Raw genomic sequence first — 9,024 nt, forward strand, 5'->3', positions numbered from 1 at the left:
TAATAAATAGGGATGGGATGGCGGAAGGGAGGGGAAGAGAAGAAATTATATCCCGTCCAGTCGAATATTATTAATTTCTTTAGCATATTCAACAGGTTTAGGTAGAGATACCCATTCATAGCTTTAATTTTTAAGAAATGTTGCATTAATTATCGAAAAATAGCTTTTATAGCTATAATTTCGCGTTTTCATAGCGTTTATAGCTAAATAAGATAACGTCAAGGAATGGGAGTCAGCAAGAGGGGAAAAACAATTAAATTAGCAAAATCACTTGAAACATGTTTATTGTATTATTGATTGAAACTCAACATGTCACATGTTTCTATAGTAGGGTCTGTCATGTTCGTTCTACGATCTTTCAATACAAGATTAGAGCGACTAAAAAATCTTTTTTATTATCGCTAAAATCACCATTTATCGCTTTAATTTACGAAAATATCTTTAATGCTATGAATTGGTGTCTCTAGATATAGGCCTGCAAAATCTTGTAACAACTTTTTTTTAACAGGTTTTCCCAATACACAGCTTTCGTGTCTTCATTTGTAAGTTTAAGTGGAAACAGTGATGAAATTATTTATTTATTTATTCTTTCATGTTCTCCATAAAACGGTTATACACCAATATATCATGGAGAAGAATACAAATTAAAAAGTTTACAGAGGCAGTTTTACTATTTTGTGACATGTGTTAAAAGATAGTTACTGAATTGTCTGTAGGTGACATTGAAAACGTCGATGGCTAATGCAGAATCGTTAAACAGTTGAGTCGCTCTGTTTATTGGCGCGTTCTGTTAGGCAGAAGTTCTCGCTTTCGGAGCATATAGGAGTGCCGAGGATATCCCTCGAGTATAATTGTTAGGGACATAAAAGTTAACCTCTTTCAACATAGGCGGATTGTGTATTGTACCAGAGATTAACTTAAAAAAGTGTTTGCCTAAAAATATTTTTCTGCGGGCTTCTAATGTATTGAAATCGAGCATTCCTGTTAAGAACAAGGTTGGATACAGGAATGGATAGTATGTATATTCCCTCATGTACAGGTAACGCATAAACCTTTTTTGTACTTTTTCCATTTCTAAGATATGGATTTGTTCAGAAGGGGCCCAAATAATGGAGCTATATTCCAGGATGCTGCGGACAAGTTCTTCATAATATGTTCTCCGTATTGCAATTCCATTAGTAAATGATCAAATCCAAGCATTTTGTTGGCGCGGGAGACAATGTCAGATTATGTGGGATTTGAAAGAGAGATTTGCTTCGAAGATCACCCCAAGGTCACGAATCTCATTTTTGCCTGTTAATTTTCTGATAAGACAGCTACAGGTAAAAAAGGTGTAATTATCGATTGCCGATTTTTTGCCTTTTTTGTGTAAAGGCGTGACTTTTGTTAGTTTCCACATTTCAGGGAAGGTATTATTACGAAGTGAAAGGTTAAAAATGTGCTTTAGAGGTTGAATTAAATGTTTTGAGTATCTTTTGAGTATGATGGGTGGAATAAAATCTGGACCGACCGAGTATTTAGGTTTTAGCTTGTGAAAAGCGGCAACAATATCATCATCGTTAATTTCGTGAATTTGAACAGATAAAGCATTGTGTGACGAAGAAGCTATAGAGGAAATGTCAAGTTTGGGAATATTAATTCATTACAATAAATAGATATTTTTCGTAACAAAACTGCCCAACTCAATAGAGGTAGGGAAGTTAAGATATGATATATTATTTGAAGAACTAAGAAATACTAAATTGAAATATAATCATCAAACTTGCAGCTGCTTTATTAGGAGAATGATTGAAATATTGGTGTTTATATTGTTAAAAAATTGTAACCTTGTTTATATGTTTCAATAAATAAAAAAAAAATAAAAAATAAAAAATGAACTTATAACATAATAGTTGGTAAACTATATATAAAAACAGAATAATAGAAACAAAAGGAAGAACATAAATATAGTAGAAAAATAATTAATTGTAGTAAATTTCCTTAATATGTTTGTGTTTTGTGAGGGAATTTAATCTCAAATAATAAATATAATTAAAAAAAATGTTTTTAAAAACAAAACTATTAAGAAAAAGTAAGATTTATGGAAAACAGGAAAAGATTTTTTTAAATAATAATGAAAAATTAATTCTTTAGGTAATTTTTCAATTTTAGTTGAAATTCATGAATTGATAATTTTTATAACTAAAGGATGATTTTTAAAGGTAAACATTTTGATTATGCTTAAGACGTGTGTTTCAGAGAATTTTAACAATTCATCAAATGTCAGAGTTAATTTTCATCTGTGAAATTCCTATTCAGATTCTCTCCAATTCGAAATATTAACAGAACTTCAATAGAACTCACATGACCAAAATTTTATAATTTGTTCAAATTCTTTAAATAATATATTTGCCTCTAGTAAAAAAAATGCTTAATTGAATATTTTTTTTTAATTTTGTACTATAAATATTTTTAAAAATGGTTTCAGAAGAAAATGTTCATGGTTTTATTGATTGCCTAGATTATGAATCACTGATTTATTGTAAGTGGATTTACAATGTTGTCAAATGTGTTCCTCTTCAGCCAAAAATTCCATAATATTGTAATAAAGTTTAAAAAATTTCATATTGACCACTCATTTTAGGTTTTCTAGTCTAAGAAAATTAAGACTTATAATTAATGTATAAATAAATATCCTAATTCGTTTGCCAATTTCATAAATGTTGATTTATATTCTATATACATCACGATATTTCATTTTGGAAATTGGACTAAGTGATTCAAGAACATGCTTGATTGCAATTAGTTCTCTTACAAAAGAGAACTAACTGACAAAAATTAAAAATAAAATTATACTAACTTATAGGACACAAGTCCTATAATTTTAATTATAGTTTTGATTTAAATTTATTGATTGAGAATGGGTAAAATTTTATTTATCGGCATTAATGGATAGATTTTAAAAATCTAATTTAAAGAAAAACTTTTTTCTTTAGAATGGGTAAGCATGTGATATTTTAAAGTTCCCTTTCGAGAACATAAATAGCCACAGAAGGAACATGAAAACGGTTTTTCTCCAGTATGGGTTAGCAAGTGAAGTTTTAAAGTTCCCTTTTGAGAAAATGAATAGTTACAGTAGGAACATGGATAAGGTTTTTCTCCAGTATGGGTAAGAATATGTCGTTTCATAGTCCCCTCTCGAGAACATGAGTAGTTGCAGTAGGAGCATGAAAAAGGTTTTTCTCCAGTATGGGTAAGAATGTGAAGTTTTAAAGTTCCCTTTCGAGAAGATGAATAGCTGCATTTGGAACATGAATGAGGTTTTTCTCCAGTATGTGTAAGCATGTGACGTTTTAAATGTCCCCTTTGAGAAAATGAATAGTTGCAGTCAGGGCATGAAAACGGTTTCTCTCCAGTATGAGTATCGATGTGATGTTTTAAATTATACTTTCGGGAACATGAATAGTGGCAGTAGGAACATGAATATGGTTTTTCTCCAGAATGGATGCGTAAGTGCCGTGCTAAAGTTAGCTTGCGTGAGCAGGAGTAGTTACAGTAGGAACATGAGAAGGGTTTTTTTCCTGGGTGCGTCTTCAGGTTCGTTATAAAGTCTGAAAAAAGTGGATAAACCTCAATAAATAAATCTGTAATAAAAACTGAAAATTATTAAAATGAAATCGAACATCCAAAAAATTATTGTACCTGCAGGTTGGGTAATACATTCAGAGTGCTCTAAGCTTTTCTTTTTAGTATCCGACAGGTCTGAGTATATTTCCGAATGAGGACTTTCCCTTCCATCTTCTTCTTGTGGTTCTGACTCTGACTTGATGGGTACACTCTCAATAAGGCCACCTGGAATAACAAAACAACAAGATATAATGTTGAGAAGAACACGACATTAAAAAATACGGTCGTCGGTGGTATTTGTATCGTGATGGCTGGATTATATAATATTATTTAACCACGCTCCTACTGATAAGCTACTTATATTAGCTAGCCTTACGGGCACAAATTTCCGTGGCATATATAAAAAAAGATATTTCGTCTTTAAGTACCTTCCCGAGAGAGTTCTACAGAAAAAAGATTAACTTTGTAAAGTCTTTCTAAATGTTATAAAAATTTACAGTAACATACAATCGAATAACAATAAATTATTATTAGCTATAATTTAATTCAATTCAATTTTTATTATTTTGAAAATATTACAAAATGTCTATTAACTTTAAAGCGTTTAAAAAAAAATATTATTAAGGACAAGGAGGCCTTAACCTTGTGAATGACGTTAATTTTATTTAGAACGACGTTAATTGAATGACGTTAATTTTATTTTTGACGGCCGGCATAGTCCAGTGGTAACGCATTGGACTGCCATTCCGAAGGTCGCGGGTTCGAACCCGGCGTGCGCATATAAATTTTATTTGATTAATTTGTGTTATTTCACAGTTATTAATTAAAATAATATATAGTATATTTGCGGCACGTTCCAGAGTGGAAGATACTACCAGTATCGCCCTGGTGTAAGACCACCATTCAGAATTGAAACGTTGCTCCAAATGGCTTTAGCCGTGCTTAGTGACTAGATCTGAATAGCCAGGTACTTCCCCACATTCCTCTTTCCCTTCCCCACTTACCTTCAGCCTCACAACATCCCCCAATTGGGGATGCCATAGTCTCACTGGCTCCAGACGGGAGCAGTTGGGACTCTTGTGAGGTATTCACTATAAAAAAAAATAAAAAAAAAGAACTTCTGGTGGTTTCTGGAAGGTTCCGTGGGCACTTTTTTTTATTTTTTTTTTATATTAACTCCACACAGGAGGCCCTGAAGAAAATAATTTCCCTCAGGGCCTATGTCATCTTTGGGGATGCTGTGTGGAGGGTCTTTTTGTGGAGAGGAAGGAGTGAACATGGGTCTTGAAGAGTCCCATGTTGTAGGAGGGAGGAAACACAGAGGCCGGCAGTTCGTTCCACAGCCGAGCTGTTGAACTTAAGAACGAATCGTAGAAGCGACCCGTTCTCATGTGACAAATGTCAACCGTGTACAAATGTTGGGCGCGCGTTTGGCGTGTATCCCGACTACGCACCGGTGCCGAAGGGATCAATGACGCTAGTTCCTCAGAGCATCTTCCATTGTAATACCGATAGAACAAGGACAGCATACCAACCTGACGCCTGTGCTCTAAAGATTGCAGTCCGTCTGTTAAGATTGGGGAATCTATCAAACGGACCGCCCGTTTCTGCACAGAGTCAAGGGTTTTAATCAGGTATTTAGGGGCTCCGGACCAGAGATGGCTGCCAAATTCGACAGTAGGGCGCACTTGCGATTTGTACAGGGTCAGCAGTTGTGTACTATTAAAGTATCTGCGGGCCCTGTACAGTACGCCCAGCTTCTGAGAGGCCAGCTTTACTCTGGCTTCGATGGAGCCCCCATACCTGAACTGGTCACTTATAGTTACACCAAGCATATCAATGGAAGGCCTGTTCGGAAGATTGCTTCCGTTGAAGGAGACTAGGTTATCATTTAGATCCCTTTTAGACGTAATCAGACAGGATTGGGTCTTTGAAACATTAAATTCGACGAGATTATTTTTACCCCAGGAGGAAATACTCTCGAGATAACCGTCCATTCTCTGCTTCAAAGCCCTCCGAGCCGTTGGAGTTTGTGTGCCCTTTGGGGGCTTGTCAAACAAAAAACTATCATGAACTGTACTGTCATCCGCGTAACAATGAATCGGTGCACATGTCAAAAGGTCATTGATGTGCAACAAAAACAAAGTCGGAGACAGAACCGATCCCTGTGGGACGCCAGCATTTATAGAGTGCACTAATAATAGTTTATAAATATACATGTAATAGGCACCGTTGTTTCCACAACATGAACTGTCTTACAATCACCACACGATACTATTTAATCTTCGGATGATAATTTACACTATTTTGCGGACTTTCTCGAGATTAATTGTCGCGAGGAGCGAAATAATATGCAACTTTCAATGACAACGAATAGTCGAACATGAAACAAAATAACATTTGCGTTCATCTTATTTTGATTAAATTTTCTTTCTTCTCAGGCAAGACTTATAGGAAATTCACAAAACAAGGGAAAAGGCAATGAGGGTAGGAACTGGAATGTGAAATAATTATAAAACTTTTTAAATATTAAACAGGTATTGTACAAGCAGCAACAAGGCATTAACTATGAACTTAACTTTTTACTTTAAGTCCTTCTTCGAGGAGAAGACAGGGGATTAGGATTTGATTTTCATTTATAAATTCACTTGAAATTTTCGCAGGGCGTTTTTAGCGATGACATTCTATTCTTGAAAATCTTCAGACACAATGACTTGTATCTTAAAGTCAATAAAGTAAAAGCCCTCTGGGCGTTAAATAAACAAATAAATAAAACCAGTGAATTCGGAATAATTATATCAAACACACAAATTAACGTAACTTACATTATCTTATAATCCAAAAGAGTATTTGGAACATAATAAGTTAAGGCGATTTAACCAGCGGACGAGAATTCAAATTTCGTTAAAAGACGATCTCGCGATCGGACGTTTTTTTAGACCGAGACAGAAATACCGAATTCATTCCGCTGCGAGCCGTACACTCGCGCGGCAGTGAAAACTACAGCATGGTTCCGATGAAATAACAATTATTGTTGTTTAATTCTTGGTTGTAGCTTTCTTCCTTATAAGTAGTTACATACATATTTGTAAATTATACGTCGGAGTGCGTAAACATAAATAAATACAAATGCAGTTTGTTGACATGGTAGATATAAAATATGTAGGTATATAAATATACATTAAAAAAAATTTCAAATATTTGTTTAATTTGTTTTTTTTTTTAAATATTTTACACGAGTTTTCCAAAGGTGAGTAAAAATCTTTTGTTTTACTTATTTATTCGTTTGTCCGAAAGGTATTACCGGTAAGTTTTATTTCTAATACTTATCTTCAAAGTATTACTTGATTTGATATGTATGACATTGAAAAGAGGGTTTATTCCTTACAACTGAAGTAGTTTATATATTAAAACTAGGTTTTATTTCCAACTATTTTCTACGGTACCTACCTACATATGTAGTTATGCGATTGCATAATATTGTATCGCTTTCATGTATTTGTTTTCATAATTAACGGAGCGACCTGACTCGTCTAATTTTCGAAATGTTATTAAATTCACGAGTAAAAATCATAGGTTTGTATGTCAAAAATAACCTTGTTTTTTTTCCTAAAACAAGAAGCTCAATTCACAATATGACATTATGAAACTGACAAAAAGTAACACAAAAAACATTAAATATGTTGAATTATACCAACGTAATAGTGAATTGGACAATAAAATAGAAATTATGAACAAAAAAATTATTTGAATCGCACATCACGAATCGAAATTCATTTGTTTCGTGTCACTTTTTGACTACCAATCACAAACAGTTTCACGTACTTTGGCATAAGTTTTAACATTTATACATGAAAAAACGATAACAGACATAAACTCCTGTCCATAGTTGATTCTTTTCCCTGGAAATTAAACAACACAAAATTATCGCCAAATGTTATAAAAAATATGTGCTTATTCTGACTGATTCTTTCGAACGACCCTGTAGCATATAAGTACGAACAATGTACACGGATAATTAAATATCACTAACCTTTGTTTTTTCTGAAAATATATCTCCCACGTACGTTTTTGATGTCGTAATTTGTGCTATCTAATATAACTTTTTTTCGAGGGTATTTTCCTCCTCATTTTTAAGCGAGGAATTTCTTTAAAATGTTATCAAGTAGACTGGCGTGGAATAGACGTCCGCTCGCCGCCCTGTCGCAGCGGGGAATGATAAAATTTCGGCTTGCGCCGGGGCAAGACACAAACAACAAACGCGAATCGAAATTAATTACTATTATATACTTTAAGAATATATTTTTTGGTCATAAATTATTTCTAATGTTTCAATTATGTCTTGGTAAATTATTTTTCTAAAAAAATCTGAACTATACCAATTTGTAAGACCATAAATAAATAGTCCAATTGAGGGATTTTCGTCACAAAACGCGTGCTCGGATTTATTTATTAGTAATTTTATTTGAAATAAAAACAAAATTCTTATACATACATATGATAGATAATTTATTGATTGTTTATACATTATTATTCAATGATTTGAAATATTTGTTGTATAATACAACTTCACATTTGAAAATGCAACAAATCTGCGCATCGTCCAACGGTAACACTTTATTATGATATGAAAATAATATTATTTTTCAAAATTTTACATCTTACTTTACAAGATAAAATAACGATCTTTCGAAATCAATTTGTGTTTTTTTCTAGAAAAGTGTCCATACGTCTAAAAGTGGCCTCAAAAATGCCAAATTTCAGGTCAAGTCTACCTATTTCGCCTTAAGCAAGATAATTAATGTTAGTAATTAAATGCTTGCAAAGGAAGTTCAACGTTTTCTTAGTTCGTCAGTTCCTTTAAACTTTAAAATAATATATCAAAGGCAATATCAAAAGTACCAATGGACTACAAGAGGGGAGTAGAAAACAAACAGCTGTTCTAACTGCGTCCATCTGAAACACCTTTGTGATATACGCAAAGCAACTTACTAGTTGGTAGAACAGTGTCGACAGCCTTGATGGAAACACTCTCTGGGTTACAAATATCCATGCCACTGATGAAAGCGTTGTTATGTGATAGTAATTAGTCTCAACTAAATATAAAGCACACCTGTAAACATTAATTAATTAGTTATATAGAAACATTAAAAAGAACAGATGTGGAAAAACTTAACTGAAGTGAGGTGATATTTTCACGAAAACAGCACTTCATATATTATGATAATATTTTAAGCAGTACGCTTAAGCAATAGACCAGAAATATTTTACCAATGAAAAGTGACCGCTAAGTTAAGAATTTGACACAAACAATATTCTCTTCACAGATGTAACGGATAGAAATAGCATTATCAAACGGTATACTATCACTAACATTGAGTTAATATCGTGTATTAATCAACACTAAGTGCAGAACTG

The 9,024-nt window shown here is 33.2% G+C and overlaps 1 long non-coding RNA gene across 1 annotated transcript; it reads right to left on the minus strand.

Moving 5' to 3' along the window:
* Positions 1-3,204: 3,204 nt before the first annotated feature.
* Positions 3,205-8,675, minus strand: LOC149415086 (uncharacterized). Its single transcript, XR_016303927.1, has 3 exons — positions 8,599-8,675; positions 3,682-3,831; positions 3,205-3,590 (listed from the first exon to the last, which is right to left on the minus strand). It is a non-coding gene; the product is annotated as an uncharacterized LOC149415086 (long non-coding RNA).
* Positions 8,676-9,024: the final 349 nt, after the last annotated feature.

Source organism: Hesperophylax consimilis, chromosome 19 (genome assembly GCF_061612785.1).
Source record: "Hesperophylax consimilis isolate HC1 chromosome 19, BYU_Hcon_1.0, whole genome shotgun sequence".
NCBI lineage: Eukaryota > Metazoa > Arthropoda > Insecta > Trichoptera > Limnephilidae > Hesperophylax > Hesperophylax consimilis.